At 47.1% G+C, this 14,958-nt stretch overlaps 1 protein-coding gene across 1 annotated transcript in view; it reads right to left on the minus strand.

Moving 5' to 3' along the window:
• Positions 1-14,958, minus strand: part of LOC126255078 (adenomatous polyposis coli protein-like) — a 507,167-nt gene that overhangs the window by 480,950 nt on the left and 11,259 nt on the right. The gene's annotated exons all lie outside the window — the stretch shown is intronic.

The following is a 14,958-nucleotide window of genomic DNA, read 5'->3' on the forward strand; positions in this document are numbered from 1 at the left end:
GGCCTTGCGACCTGATAGCAGGCGCAGGCTGCAGAGCCAGTGTAAACACGGCGCAGGTGCCGCCTTGTTATGCCGCGCGAGGCACACACCAGCGGCCGCCGGCACGCTCCGCCCTTCGCCAGCCTACCTAAGTGCCCTACACACGCACCGAGCGACCGACCAACAAACTGGTCGTGTGTAGGCGTTTTGACCGACCGACCGACGAACATTCCTCGTCGAGATGTCGGGCGGGATTTCGGGACCAACCGACCCAGTCGGACTCCCTCTCACCACCACCACCACCACCACCACCACCACCACCACTACCACTACCACACCCAACAAACTGTGCCGCGTGTAGCGCTGTTGCGCTCACCTCCCGACAAAATTTGGCGTTTTGCCTCTGCGCACTGGATTTAATGACGTTCCAGTATCCTTGACAGGCTGCGAGGCGGACGAAACTTTTACAGACAGAGCTTCTGGTGAAATGTAAAGACTGCAGATGTTTGTGGGACGCGTCTTGCAAGAAGTATAGCAATATACACTCCTGGAAATTGAAATAAGAACACCGTGAATTCATTGTCCCAGGAAGGGGAAACTTTATTGACACATTCCTGGGGTCAGATACATCACATGATCACACTGACAGAACCACAGGCACATAGACACAGGCAACAGAGCATGCACAATGTCGGCACTAGTACAGTGTATATCCACCTTTCGCAGCAATGCAGGCTGCTATTCTCCCATGGAGACGATCGTAGAGATGCTGGATGTAGTCCTGTGGAACGGCTTGCCATGCCATTTCCACCTGGCGCCTCAGTTGGACCAGCATTCGTGCTGGACGTGCAGACCGCGTGAGACGACGCTTCATCCAGTCCCAAACATGCTCAATGGGGGACAGATCCGGAGATCTTGCTGGCCAGGGTAGTTGACTTACACCTTCTAGAGCACGTTGGGTGGCACGGCATACATGCGGACGTGCATTGTCCTGTTGGAACAGCAAGTTCCCTTGCCGGTCTCGGAATGGTAGAACGATGGGTTCGATGACGGTTTGGATGTACCGTGCACTATTCAGTGTCCCCTCGACGATCACCAGTGGTGTACGGCCAGTGTAGGAGATCGCTCCCCACACCATGATGCCGGGTGTTGGCCCTGTGTGCCTCGGTCGTATGCAGTCCTGATTGTGGCGCTCACCTGCACGGCGCCAAACACGCATACGACCATCATTGGCACCAAGGCAGAAGCGACTCTCATTGCTGAAGACGACACGTCTCCATTCGTCCCTCCATTCACGCCTGTCGCGACACCACTGGAGGCGGGCTGCACGATGTTGGGGCGTGAGCGGAAGACGGCCTAATGGTGTGCGGGACCGTAACCCAGCTTCATGGAGACGGTTGCGAATGGTCCTTGCCGATACCCCAGGAGCAACAGTGTCCCTAATTTGCTGGGAAGTGGCGGTGCGGTCCCCTACGGCACTGCGTAGGATCCTACGGTCTTGGCGTGCATCCGTGCGTCGCTGCGGTCCGGTCCCAGGTCGACGGGCACGTGCACCTTCCGCCGACCACTGGCGACAACATCGATGTACTGTGGAGACCTCACGCCCCACGTGTTGAGCAATTCGGCGGTACGTCCACCCGGCCTCCCGCATGCCCACTATACGCCCTCGCGCAAAGTCCGTCAACTGCACATACGGTTCACGTCCACGCTGTCGCGGCATGCTACCAGTGTTAAAGACTGCGATGGAGCTCCGTATGCCACGGCAAACTGGCTGACACCGACGGCGGCGGTGCACAAATGCTGCGCAGCTAGCGCCATTCGACGGCCAACACCGTGGTTCCTGGTGTGTCCGCTGTGCCGTGCGTGTGATCATTGCTTGTACAGCCCTCTCGCAGTGTCCGGAGCAAGTATGGTGGGTATGACACACCGGTGTCAATGTGTTGTTTCTTCCATTTCCAGGAGTGTAGATGCAAGAAATGAAGCAATTATTATTTTTTTTTTAAACGTATCCTTGATGATATCTTGTGTGAGATAGAATAAAACTCCGTCCACCTTCTGCATTTCTGTTTTTAGTTTTTATTTACTGTAATTATCGGAACTGAAATTTGAAAACTGAAATATTCAGTGGATGTTAATTCATAAAATATACTTGCTTCATTGTTGTAAGTGTTAAAAAAGTTCAGCCCGTATTCAAGCCCTGTGATATGAAAAGTGGGATTCTTTTTACAATTCTAACAGTTGCTAAATGCTACATTTCTTATGTATCTGTTGTTGTTCTTACCAGATGATGTGAGCCACAATCATGTATTGTCGCCGGCCGATGTGGCTCGGACGTTCTAGGCGCTTCAGTCTGGAACAGCGAGACCACTACGGTTGCAGGTTCGAATTCTGCCTCGGGCATGGATGTGTGTGCTGTCCTTAGGTTAGTTAGGTTGAAGTAGTTCTACGTTCTAGGGAACTGATGACCTCAGAAGTGAAGTCCCATAGTGCTCAGAGCCATTTGAACCATGTATTGTCTTTTTTTCTTCGAATTTGAAACTAATTTCTAAAACTTACAAGTCATCTTCTATGCTAGATACCTAAATAAAATAATGTATTTTAAATGAATGTCTTGTTTAATTTATTTTGGCTTAACCTGATGTATTTCCTTACTCAACCATAAATCATGTCCGCAGCTCGTGGTCGTGCGGTAGCGTTCTCGCTTCCCGCGCCCGGGTTCCCGGGTTCGATTCCCGGCGGGGTCAGGGATTTTCTCTGCCTCGTGATGACTGGGTGTCGTGTGATGGCCTTAGGTTAGTTAGGTTTAGGTAGTTCTAAGTTCTAGGGGACTGATGACCATAGATGTTAAGTCCCATAGTGCTCAGAGCCAGCCATAAATCATGCTGCAAGTTTCAGGAATCACCTGATTTAATAATTGTGGGGAGACAAAGGCACTGAATCTGAGATCCTCTTAACTTCTGCCACTAACTGGAAACAGTAATGTAGCTAACAGCCTATTCTTGCAGCTTACAGACTCTCTAATGACTGTGTTATTCATCGTGAAGGATGGTTTTACGATGTTCAGCAGCGCCGAAATGCAAGTTTCATCCATTCTTGGACAGTTACCAAAATCATAGCCTCCCAGCTGCTTAAGTAACAGAACGTGGGTAAATTTCGTACCTTGCATTAGCCACTTCTTTGCTCACAGCTTCCGCTTGTCTTTTTTTTGGCCTTGATACTTCTAAAACAGCAAAGGCAAACCCCCCTCCCTTTTTTGTTTCTGTGACAATCCAAGCGGGATCTCGTAGAATATAAACAATTAACTTAAGGTAAACAAATCACAACAACAGGGCGGCAATGTAATCTCTGAGTCCAGTTGTGTGTAGGCTGCCATGAAATGGGTCTGTCGGTCAGTCGCCCGATAAGTTGGTGCGTGTGTAGAGGCCTGTACACGTCACTCTGGTGCAAGAGGGGCATCCGCACTTTGTCTGTCGCTACCCTAAACCACTTCACGATAATCGTAATCCTTTGTTCAGTATATCAGTTATCGATGACGAGCTGCAGTTCTGATTTAGCGATTTATTTGAATATCAGTATGCAACGAATCACTTTTTTGATACGATTTATTGTTCCATTGTCTACCCCCGGTAGCTGAATGGTCAGCGTGGCGGATTGTCAGTCCTCTAGGCCCGGGTTCGATTCCCGGCTGGGTCGGGGAATTTTCTCCGCTCAAGGACTGGGTGTTGTGCTGTTTTCATCATCATCCTATGGTCCTCATCTACTGCAGGTCTCCGAAGTGACGTCAAATTGAGAGACCGGCACCTGGCGAACGGTCTGCCCGACGGGGGGCCCTAAGCAAACGATGAAATTAAAAAAAATTCCATTAATGAAGTTTTGAACCACTGCATGCTCATCTTCAGACGCAGCTGTTACAGGATGATGAAACGTTTATGAAACGGAAACGTTGCTACACTCCTGGAAATTGAAATAAGAACACCGTGAATTCATTGTCCCAGGAAGGGGAAACTTTATTGACACATTCCTGGGGTCAGATACATCACATGATCACACTGACAGAACCACAGGCACATAGACACAGGCAACAGAGCATGCACAATGTCGGCACTAGTACAGTGTATATCCACCTTTCGCAGCAATTCAGGCTGCTATTCTCCCATGGAGACGATCGTAGAGATACTGGATGTAGTCCTGTGGAACGGCTTGCCATGCCATTTCCACCTGGCGCCTTAGCTGGACCAGCGTTCGTGCTGGACGTGCAGACCGCGTGAGACGACGCTTCATCCAGTCCCAAACATGCTCAATGGGGGACAGATCCGGAGATCTTACTGGCCAGGGTAGTTGGGTGGCACGGGATACATGCGGACGTGCATTGTCCTGTTGGAACAGCAAGTTCCCTTGCCGGTCTAGGAATGGTAGAACGATGGGTTCGATGACGGTTTGGATGTACCGTGCACTATTCAGTGTCCCCTCGACGATCACCAGTGGTGTACGGCCAGTGTAGGAGATCGCTCCCCACACCATGATGCCGGGTGTTGGCCCTGTGTGCCTCGGTCGTATGCAGTCCTGATTGTGGCGCTCACCTGCACGGCGCCAAACACGCATACGACCATCATTGGCACCAAGGCAGAAGCGACTCTCATCGCTGAAGACGACACGTCTCCATTCGTTCCTCCATTCACGCCTGTCGCGACACCACTGGAGGCTGGCTGCACGATGTTGGGGCGTGAGCGGAAGACGGCCTAACGGTGTGCGGGACCGTAGCCCAGCTTCATGGAGACGGTTGCGAATGGTCCTCGCCGATACCCCAGGAGCAACAGTGTCCCTAATTTGCTGGGAAGTGGCGGTGCGGTCCCCTACGGCACTGCGTAGGATCCTACGGTCTTGGCGTGCATCCGTGCGTCGCTGCGGTCCGGTCCCAGGTCGACGGGCACGTGCACCTTCCGCCGACCACTGGCGACAACATCGATGTACTGTGGAGACCTCACGCCCCACGTGTTGAGCAATTCGGCGGTACGTCCACCCGGCCTCCCGCATGCCCACTATACGCCCTCGCTCAAAGTCCGTCAACTGCACATACTGTTCACGTCCACGCTGTCGCGGCATGCTACCAGTGTTAAAGACTGCGATGGAGCTCCGTATGCCACGGCAAACTGGCTGACACTGACGGCGGCGGCGCACAAATGCTGCGCAGCTAGCGCCATTCGACGGCCAACACCGCGGTTCCTGGTGTGTCCGCTGTGCCGTGCGTGTGATCATTGCTTGTACAGCCCTCTCGCAGTGTCCGGAGCAAGTATGGTGGGTCTGACACACCGGTGTCAATGTGTTCTTTTTTCCATTTCCAGGAGTGTATATTGTGGGTACATACAGTGAACTGATTCGTGATACCGGAGATGATGTAAATTTTCAGATAATACAGGCAAATACACTGGGTAATTATGGAAACGGGTTTGCTATGGATACCACGATACACTGCAGTCTTCACGTTTCATAAATGTTTCATTACCAACAGCTAAATTTCCGCCATTTTCGCCAGCACCATCACTGCAACGTCTAGCTACACTTAGTGCACGCCATAAGGTTCCTGTAACATCTGCGTCAGAAGATGAGAATGCAGTGGTTCGAAGACTAGTTAATGGTACAGTAACACGTATCAAAAATCCAAACAAGCCTCCGGTTGCATATTGATAACCAAATAAATCGCCAGATCGCAACCTTTATCTTATTTAGACGGCTGATAGCAACATGTCAGTTTCAATCATGTAATTTACTTATTTATGTCATTAGCGACCCTCTTGGGACAAGGAGCGAGTACTATTATGCTCGTTCTCAAATGTAATGTAGTAAATGGGAAGATATGACTGTGGATGTGGAGTTAGTTGCAGTGCTTGCTCTTTAATGAGAAACCCACTGGTTACTCCAGAGAGAACACTACGGAATAACACAGAGCTACCCGATGAAACTAACCATTAACGACATCAAAATACGCTTGTTGATAGTTTCACTGTGTTGTGTTCGTGTAGCAGTTGGCTCAAATGGCTCTGAGCACTATGGGACTGAACTGCTGTGGTCATTAGTCCCCTAGAACTTAGAACTACTTAAACCTAACTAACCTAAGGACATCACACACATCCATGCCCGAGGCAGGATTCGAACCTGCGACCGTAGCAGTCGCACGGTTCCGGACTGCGCGCCTAGAACCGCGAGACCACCGCGGCCGGCGTGTAGCAGTTGTTGGCACCATGTCATACAAATTAAAAGCGTAGCAATCAGCTTGGCGGCTATTGTGTGGTTCGAGGGATCACATAACTGACTTCACTCAAACGGGAGCGAGCCGACAAGAAAGACGGACAGTGCAACGAACACGTGACTTCACAGTAATCGGCATGTCCGCCACACTTCGCGAACGCCGGGCTCTATGCAGGGCCCACGGGAAATCAATACGCAACTGAAAAGGTACCCACTAAACGTCTTAACTTCGTCATGTGCTATCGGCAGCTTGCATGCATTTAAAAGCCCAGTCAAGAACTTGTCTGAAATATATCGTTAATCGCTCCTCGCCGGAGACGGCTGTTGGCACTCGTAAGACCTGCAGTGTCACGTGCTGTGACGTACCTTCCACTGCCTGTTTTTCTTCAGCATCGAATGGAAGAGTGTCTCTGTTTTCTTATTTCAACAAGCTGAAGCTGCTCTTAGCATCTGTTACTGATGTGGGAAACTTGTAGAATAATTCTGGCGCAGATGTTTGCATAATAAAATAACATTCACCACACAACTGATTAAAAGCTTAAATAAAGGCTTACAAATTGCTTTTCCGTCCATGGATTATATTGACAACCACAAAGGAATTTTCTTATTTTATTCTGTAATTTGTACGAGATACCATTGCCCATATTTAAAAAGTGAAGCTGTGTTCGAACTGAAGGACGGCTTGGTCACCACAGTGCTTTACAAGGCATGGTTCTCCTGAAGCTGCATTGACCTTGCCTTCCGTCGATCTTTCATATGACTAGGAGCGTTACAGGGGCCTTGCAGTTTAACACAGACTGCGAATCACGGTGCACCTTGACATTTTTCACATTAACACTTCATTCGCAGACTTTAAAGGAGGGATAAAAATGCTAAGACCGATCGAGGACTGAACCCTACACTTTTGGACTTGACACCCATGAGAAACGGAACCATACTGTCGACATGTACCGAGCGATCATAAATAAAGCCACTCACATAGGTCCAGTATAGGCTTTAATTATTGTATGGCAGCGAAACTTGGGAGAGTTAATGCGGAACCGATTTACGCTGAAAAAAAAATTAGTTCCAATTTTCGTCACCAGGTACAACAACTCGTCAACGTCTCCAGTGCACATATTGAACTTGTGGTGTCACCGCCAGACATCACACTTGCTAGGTGGTAGCTTTAAATCGGCCGCGGTCCATTAGTACATGTCGGACCCGCGTGTCGCCACTGTCAGTGATCGCAGACCGAGCGCCACCACATGGCAGGTCGCGAGAGACTTACTAGCACTCGCCCCAGTTGTACGGACGACGTAGCTAGCGATGCACACTGACGAAGCCTCGCTCATTTGCAGAGCAGATAGTTAGAATAGCCTTCAGCTAAGTCAATGGCTACGACCTAGCAAGGCGCCATTAGCCTTACACAGCTTGTATCTAAAGAGTCTCACTTGTATCGTCAAGAGCGATGTACCAAAAGGATGGATTAAAGTTAAGTATTCCAGGAGCTACGTACTTTTCTTTATAGCATTCATTACGTATCCTGTTTCAGACCTATCTACTAGCCTGCGTGAGTTAACGCGTGCCTTTCGGCTACTTCCGAGTGGCGTGGCTGTCTTGTTACGCCACAACAGAACTAATTGCCTAAGCGGAGGTTAATAACAATATCAACATTATGCTTTTGTCACTTGTTTGACCTTTCCTGTCCACATCCTCTTCCTAAGTCACTACATATGGAAACATTTCTATAAGTCTTTCTTGCATTCACAGATCCAGATTTGCACCTGGTGGCCAAAATTGGAACAAATTTTTTTCCAAGGTACATTGATTCAGCCTTAACGGATTAGAGTATCTAGGAAGTTTCACTACTGAACGATAATTATAGCCCACACTCCGTGAGTAGCTGTACTTAAATTGTAGCCACCCGATATAAAAGTTCAAACAAATATTTTAAAAAAGTACTTGTCGGTCAGATCTGTCTATCCAGCAAATCTGATTTCACCGGATTTTTTAATGTTTTATTAAAAATTAATTACTTTTATTGCGCTACCGCTGAAATAAATCATTCAAATGAAATTGTATTTAGAATATGTATCTTTGCTTGACGCTTTTCTGCTCAGCGCTCACTGCATTACAATTTTTATGACTTGTTTCGTAGTTCCTGCTCCATCGTCTATTTTTGTCTTTCGTCTCTCCGACCCTATCACAACATCAAACCCCGTCAGACGTCATTAGCCAAAATGTAACATTAATTCATAATGCTGAAAGTGCGTGACAAATGAGTGCGCTGTCATAGAATTTGTGGCATTCGAGTAGCAGAAATGCGCAGCCTGCCCAGTTTTCACTTGCTCCGTTTCGCAGGACGGCCTAAAAGCCGCACCGTGCTGGGCGGCCTGCCAGAGGATCGATCGTGGAGCCCAGCTGAGCCGCCGCCCCCTGCTCACAGCCCACTGGCCACTGCTCCAGGAGCTGCGGCGCGCCTTGTTCCTCTGCCCGGTCTCCACAGTCCAGGCGGGCTCTCCACAGCGCCGCAGCGCACTGCTAGCTGTTAGGCGGAATCCAACTGGAGGTACTAGTCTCCGTTCGGCACAGAAGAACACTTGCAATGAGGTGACAACAGTATGGGATACCGCCCAGTATCGTGTCAGACTTCCTCTTGCCCGGCGTGGTGCAGGAACTCGATGTGGCATGGACTCAAGTCGTCGCAAGTCTCCTGCAGAAGTACACACATCAAAACAAGTTTTGCATCACCTCGGTTCCCAGAGTTCCGGAACCTGTACAGAAAATTGGAACAGAGAACAACATAAACATCATTTCCGCCCTATTTATCGCTCATTGCACATTGCATTTTGTACCACCATACAGTGAGACCTTCAGAGGTGGTGGTGCAGACTGCTGTACACACCGGTACCTCTATTACCCAATAGCACGTGCCCTTGCATTGATGCACGCCTGTATTCGTTGTAGCATACTATCCACAAGTTCATCAAGGCACTGTTAATCCAGATTCTCCCACTCCTCAAGGGCGATTCGGCTTAGATCCCTCATCATGGTTGGTGGGTCGTATCGTCCATAAACAGCCCTTTTCAACCTATCCCAGGCATGGTCGAAAGGGTTCATGTCTGGACAACATGCTAGCCACTCTAGTCGAGCGATGTCGTTATCCTGAAGGAAGTAATTCACAAGATGTACACGATGGGGGCGCGAATTGTCGTCCATGAAGGTGAATGCCTCGCCAATACGCTGCCGATGTGGTTGCACTATCGATCGGAGGACAGCATTCACGTATCGTACAGTCGTTACAGCGCCTTCCATGACCACCAGCGGCGTACGTCGGCCCCATATAATGCCACCCCAAAACAGCAGGGAACCTCCACCTTGCTGCACTCGCTGGACAGTATGTCTAAGGCGTTCAGCCTGACCGGGTTGCCTCCAAACACGTCTCCGACGATTGTCTGGTTGAAGGCATATGCGACACTCATCGGTGAAGAGAACATGATGCCATCTTGAGCGGTCCATTTAACACGTTGTTGGGCCTATCTGTATCGCGCTGCATGGACGTCGGGAGTGAAGTTGTGCATCATGCAGCTTACTGTGCACAGTTTGAGTTGTAACACGACTTCCTGTGGCTGCACAAAAAGCATTATTCAACAGGGTGGTGTTACTGTCAGAGTTCCTCCCAGCCATAATCTACATCTACGTGATTACACTGATATTCACAATAAAGTGCCTGGTAGAGGGTTCAATGAACCACGTTCAAGCTGTCTCTCTACCGTTCCACTCTCGAACGGCACGCGGGAAAAACGAGCACTTAAATTTTTCTGTGCGAGCCCTATAATCCGTAGGTAGCGGTCATCCACTGCACTAGTAGCCATTGGGCTGCCTGGGATAGGCGTGTCATCGATAGTTCCTGTCTCTCTGTATCTCCTCCATGTCCGAACAACATCGCTTTGGTTCACTCCGAGACGTCTGGACACTTGTCTTGTTGAGAGCCCTTTCTGGCATAAACTATGAAAGTGTTGCTGGTGCGGAATTTTGTGCTCGGACTGATCTCTCGATTGTGTCCCGCAAATGTCCTGTGGGATCTGTGTAGGTCGATCTGGGTGGCCAAATCATTGGTTCGATTTGTCCAGAATGTTATTCAAGCCAATTGCTAACAAATGGTTCAAATGGCTCTGAGCACTATGCGACTTAACTTCTGAGGTCATCAGTCGCCTAGAACTTAGAACTAATTAAACCTAACTAACCTAAGGACATCACACACATCCATGCCCGAGGCAGGATTCGAACCTGCGACCGCAGCGGTCGCTCGGTTCCACACGGTAGCGCCTAGAACCGCATGGCCACTCCAGCCGGCAATTGCTAACAATTGTGGCTTGGCGACATGGCGCGTAGTTACCCATAAAAATTACACATGTCTCCAGGTAGCACGTCTCCAGGTAGCACGTCATAACACTTCCAGTCAATGGACGGTTGGACCAGAGGACCCAGTCTATTTAATGTAAACACAGCCCACACCATTATGGAGCCACCACTAGCTTGCATAGTGCCTTGTTGACACCTTTGGTCCAGAGCTTCGTGGGGTCTGCACGACACCGAACACTATCATCAGCTCTTACCAGCTGAAATCGGGACTTATCTGACCAGGCCACCGTTTTCCAGTCGTCTAGGTTCCAGCCGATGAGGTCTCGCTGCTGCAGGCGATGTCGTGCTGCTAGCAAAGGCACTCGCACCGGTCGTCTGCTGCTATAGCCCATTAACGCCGAGTTTCACTGCACAGTCCTAGCGGATACGTTAGTCGTACGTCCCAAATCGATTTTTACGGTTATTTCAAGCAGTTTTTCTTCTCTGTTAGCATTGACAACTCTACGCAAACGCCGCTGCTCACGGTCGTTAAGAGAGGGCCGTCGGTGGTGAGGGATAACGCCTGAAATTCGATATTCTCGGTACACTCTTCACGCTGTGGATATAGGAATATTGGCTTTCGTGACGATTTCCGAAATGGAATGTCTTATGCATCTAGCTCCAGCTACCATTCCGCGTTCATAGTCTTAATTCTCCTAGTACGGGCGTAATCACGTCATAAGTTTTGACATTAATCACCCGAGTGCAAATGGCAGCTCCACCAACGCACAGCCCTTTTATACTTCGTGCAAGCAATATTTCCGTCATCTGTATTTGCGCACAGCGCTATCTCATGACTTTTGTCACCTTGGTATACAACAGAAGGAAGGCAGAGAAACTGTCGTTTAACGTGGAATCCCAGCAACGATGCGACCTGGCGTACACCACATTACGCTCAGATGTTTTGGAGCAGTTTCTACAGAAAAGATTCCACAAATAACAGTGTTAGAGCCCTGTTCCTTTAGATGACTGCCTATATAACTCACACTTGTATGGTAGCGAACCGTAGCAGGTTGGAAACTAGGTGGCTGAAAACATTTTTAACCCCAGTATCTGGGAGGCAAGGGAAGGAAAGTTGTTCATGTCAAGTTATTGAGCGACAGACTTTGGAGCCATGTCCTGGGTTGAAAGCCAAAGTCCTCAACAGTGTCTCAAGGAAGGGAGGCCATGTTGTGATCCGTACGTCTGATGTTATATTATGGGTAACGACTTCCCTGGCGATCTGTGAGGGCTGCAGGCTATGTTTCGGCGCTGGGTACCATCCTATCCATGATTAGTCTCACTGTCATCAACAACCAAACGTGAGAATATACTTTTTACACTTAAGACACGTGACACAACTAGTCACAGAAGTGACTTTCAACAGGCCATGATCCAAGCGCCTAAGCAACTGACAGTTTTCTTTAATAATAACATACCATATAAACGAAACTAAATTATTTTTCAGTTAAACCACTTTTCAGTGGGTAAATTATCACCAAGAGCGTACCCTGGGTCTGAGCTAAGGAGTGGTTTCGTAGTGAATGATAAATGGTGCCGAGAATTCGAGGCAAATGACTCTTGTAAATATCCATAATCTGTTCGGGCTTTCTTGAAACTGATACTGAAGTAATACGTCTGTCTGCTTGTCTGGGCAGGATGCGAGACGATTTGCGAATTCTTTTTTTTCCAGGGCCTTGATTTTAATGCCAATTTCTTATTGTCTCCCTCCAATCTGAGACACAGTCATTTGTAGGCAGAGCAGCAGTCTAACGGGTTATGCAAAATATGGTGCAAACTAGGATTTTTCGCGTATGCAAGGCATTCGCGGAGAACAATTTTTGCTATCATATTAACCTTTACATTTGCAGAGTGAGAAGTGCCCTCTGACCTATCAAACAACGCAATGGACATGTTAGAGAAGGTCCGCATACCCTTTGAAATGTTAACGCAGATAATGTCCCTCTTTATCAAATTAAAACATTTTTCTGTGTTTTATAGAATAATTTTTTCTTTGATTTTATGACTACTGTGGATCCATGCACAAAGAAAAAAAATCCTCTTTTAATTAATGAGAACATCGATTTCTTGTTACGTGTATTTTGATTTGTGAAGAACAATGTCGCAGAGGTTTTGAATCACAAGAAATTTACATTTTTAAAGTTATATCTTCGTCAAACAGGTACCTCTTAGCAACATGACTGAGGAAAAAACTAGTCCTGGAAATTACAAAAACACAAATGCAAAATAAAAACGACCTATACAAACTGGAAAACTTAAACGTCTTCCGATTTAAAAACGACCTATACAAACTGGAAAACCTAAACGTCTTCCGATTCAGCGAAAACAATGCATGGCTGACGAAACATATGCAGACAACCAATTCAAACAAAATAGAGTGTGGGAAAAGGTCTAGTTAACAGTGGTTCCCATCCTTTCATATACAATTAATCCTGAGCGCAATCAGATATTAGGGTAGTTCCCCCCCCCCTCCCTCCCCCTTCTGCTTCATCACCAATTATGCCGTCTAATTAAACTTTAGAATGAAAAAGAATTTTCTTTGAGCACTTTTATTTCTAAAATGACGAAATAAAAATTATAGTTAGTTTTTGTGTTTTATTAAGCCGCCGACTAACGAGTCACTGAGACGATTTGTACTGCTTGTGCCTAACGCCCGCTTTTATATTTGAGTGTTTCTCAATCACTACAGATTATAAAGATGTTCCAAATCCACTCAGTTCATTTATTTTAACTATTATCATAGTCATCGACAATACGTTGATATGGTTCACATGAAGTTGACTTTACTTGCACAGTTACAGATCATAACAAGAGAAATACACAAAAAGTGTGTAAACATAACTTTAATTTCAAGCACAAGGTATTGTAAGTAATGCATATCGTCTTAATTATCAGCAAGTTCTCAGCGGGTTAATATGGTCAGCTATCTCCTGTTGCGCCCGAATTGCAAAAATTCATGAAACTATTCTACTAGACCTGCGGTTCCCAGCTTGGAGGTAAATACACTTAGAGGGGTAAAATTAAATTTTCTGAGCGGAAAAAAACGAAAAGGGTTTGATTGTGTGTCAGTCGTGGAAATATATTTTTAAAAAGTTAATATTGGTTATATAAGTTATCAGTAATAACTTTTTCTCAGTCGCTAGCATTAATGAGTGACACTATGCGGTGGAGGTTACTCTCTCCTCACGTTCTCCACCAAGTACACAAGTAATTTGTGCTTTCTAAGAAACATCGATGACCGTCAAAACCACACACAAGTGCCTGTGCATAACAAACGGAAGACATACGATGAAAATCTCTTCTCCAAGTTGCAGATATTTCATACAACAGACTCACTTCGAAACAGGTAAGTGAATTAATTGATACATGACACAACAGTCACTACATAAAGGGTAGTATAATGCTGTATCACAGTATCATTGTTATTATTATTATTATTAGTAGTAGTAGTATTATTTCATAGTGGGCAGATACAAAGCATTAACATCCTGAAGTCTTTCAGTTTTTGCCAGTGCAGAAGTAAAGAGTCCAGCAATATGTATGGTGAACATATTTTAACTTGGTTGATTTGAAGTGGACTTGTAGGTGAAGCAGCTGCCTCTAGGGAGAGAAGTAGTGCAGAGAAAGCAAGTTTTGTGGCAAGTGTCTACCCTTACGGTGGATAGTTAGCTTTCTTATCCGAGGAGGAGTTGTTGTAGCAGTCGCGATGCACCGGGAACTGCTTCATCATTCATTGTAAAAACACACAAACAAGAAATGTGGCACTCTAGATTTATAGATGTGGAATTAGAGAGAAGCGCTATTCAAGTCTCCATCTGAACATACATGGTCCCTGTAAATCCTTTAGAGCAAAATGTTGAGATGGTTCCTTAAAAAGGATTGGCCCAATTTTGTGCCCCATCAGTGCCTGTTTGAGCCACGTCTCTAATAACATGACGACGGTGTCGACACGCTGTTAAAATCCACCCTTCACTTTCTTTTCATATATTAACCAACAAGAAAAATGAATCTAGATTCCTCGCAGATTAAAACTGCGTGCAGGACCGAGACTCGAATTCGGGACCTTCGCCTCTCACGGGGCAAGTGCTCTACAGACTTTTTTTTTGTTGACCTCAGTTTGTTCGTTATTGGTCATTGTCTTTTGTTGGGGCGGACGTCCCAGGATGCTTGTTAAAGCTTCTCGTTGATCCATTAACTCAGTTTTTTTTTTTATTACAGAGGGCAGCTAACCCTCTGACCGAACACGCTGAGCTACCGTGCCAGCTATAAAATTGTCGTGATTTGTGCGGACGGAAGTCCGCCGACTGAGCTAGCCAAGCACGACTCACGGCTCGTCCTCACAGTTTT

Source organism: Schistocerca nitens, chromosome 1 (assembly GCF_023898315.1).
Source record: "Schistocerca nitens isolate TAMUIC-IGC-003100 chromosome 1, iqSchNite1.1, whole genome shotgun sequence".
Taxonomy (NCBI): domain Eukaryota; kingdom Metazoa; phylum Arthropoda; class Insecta; order Orthoptera; family Acrididae; genus Schistocerca; species Schistocerca nitens.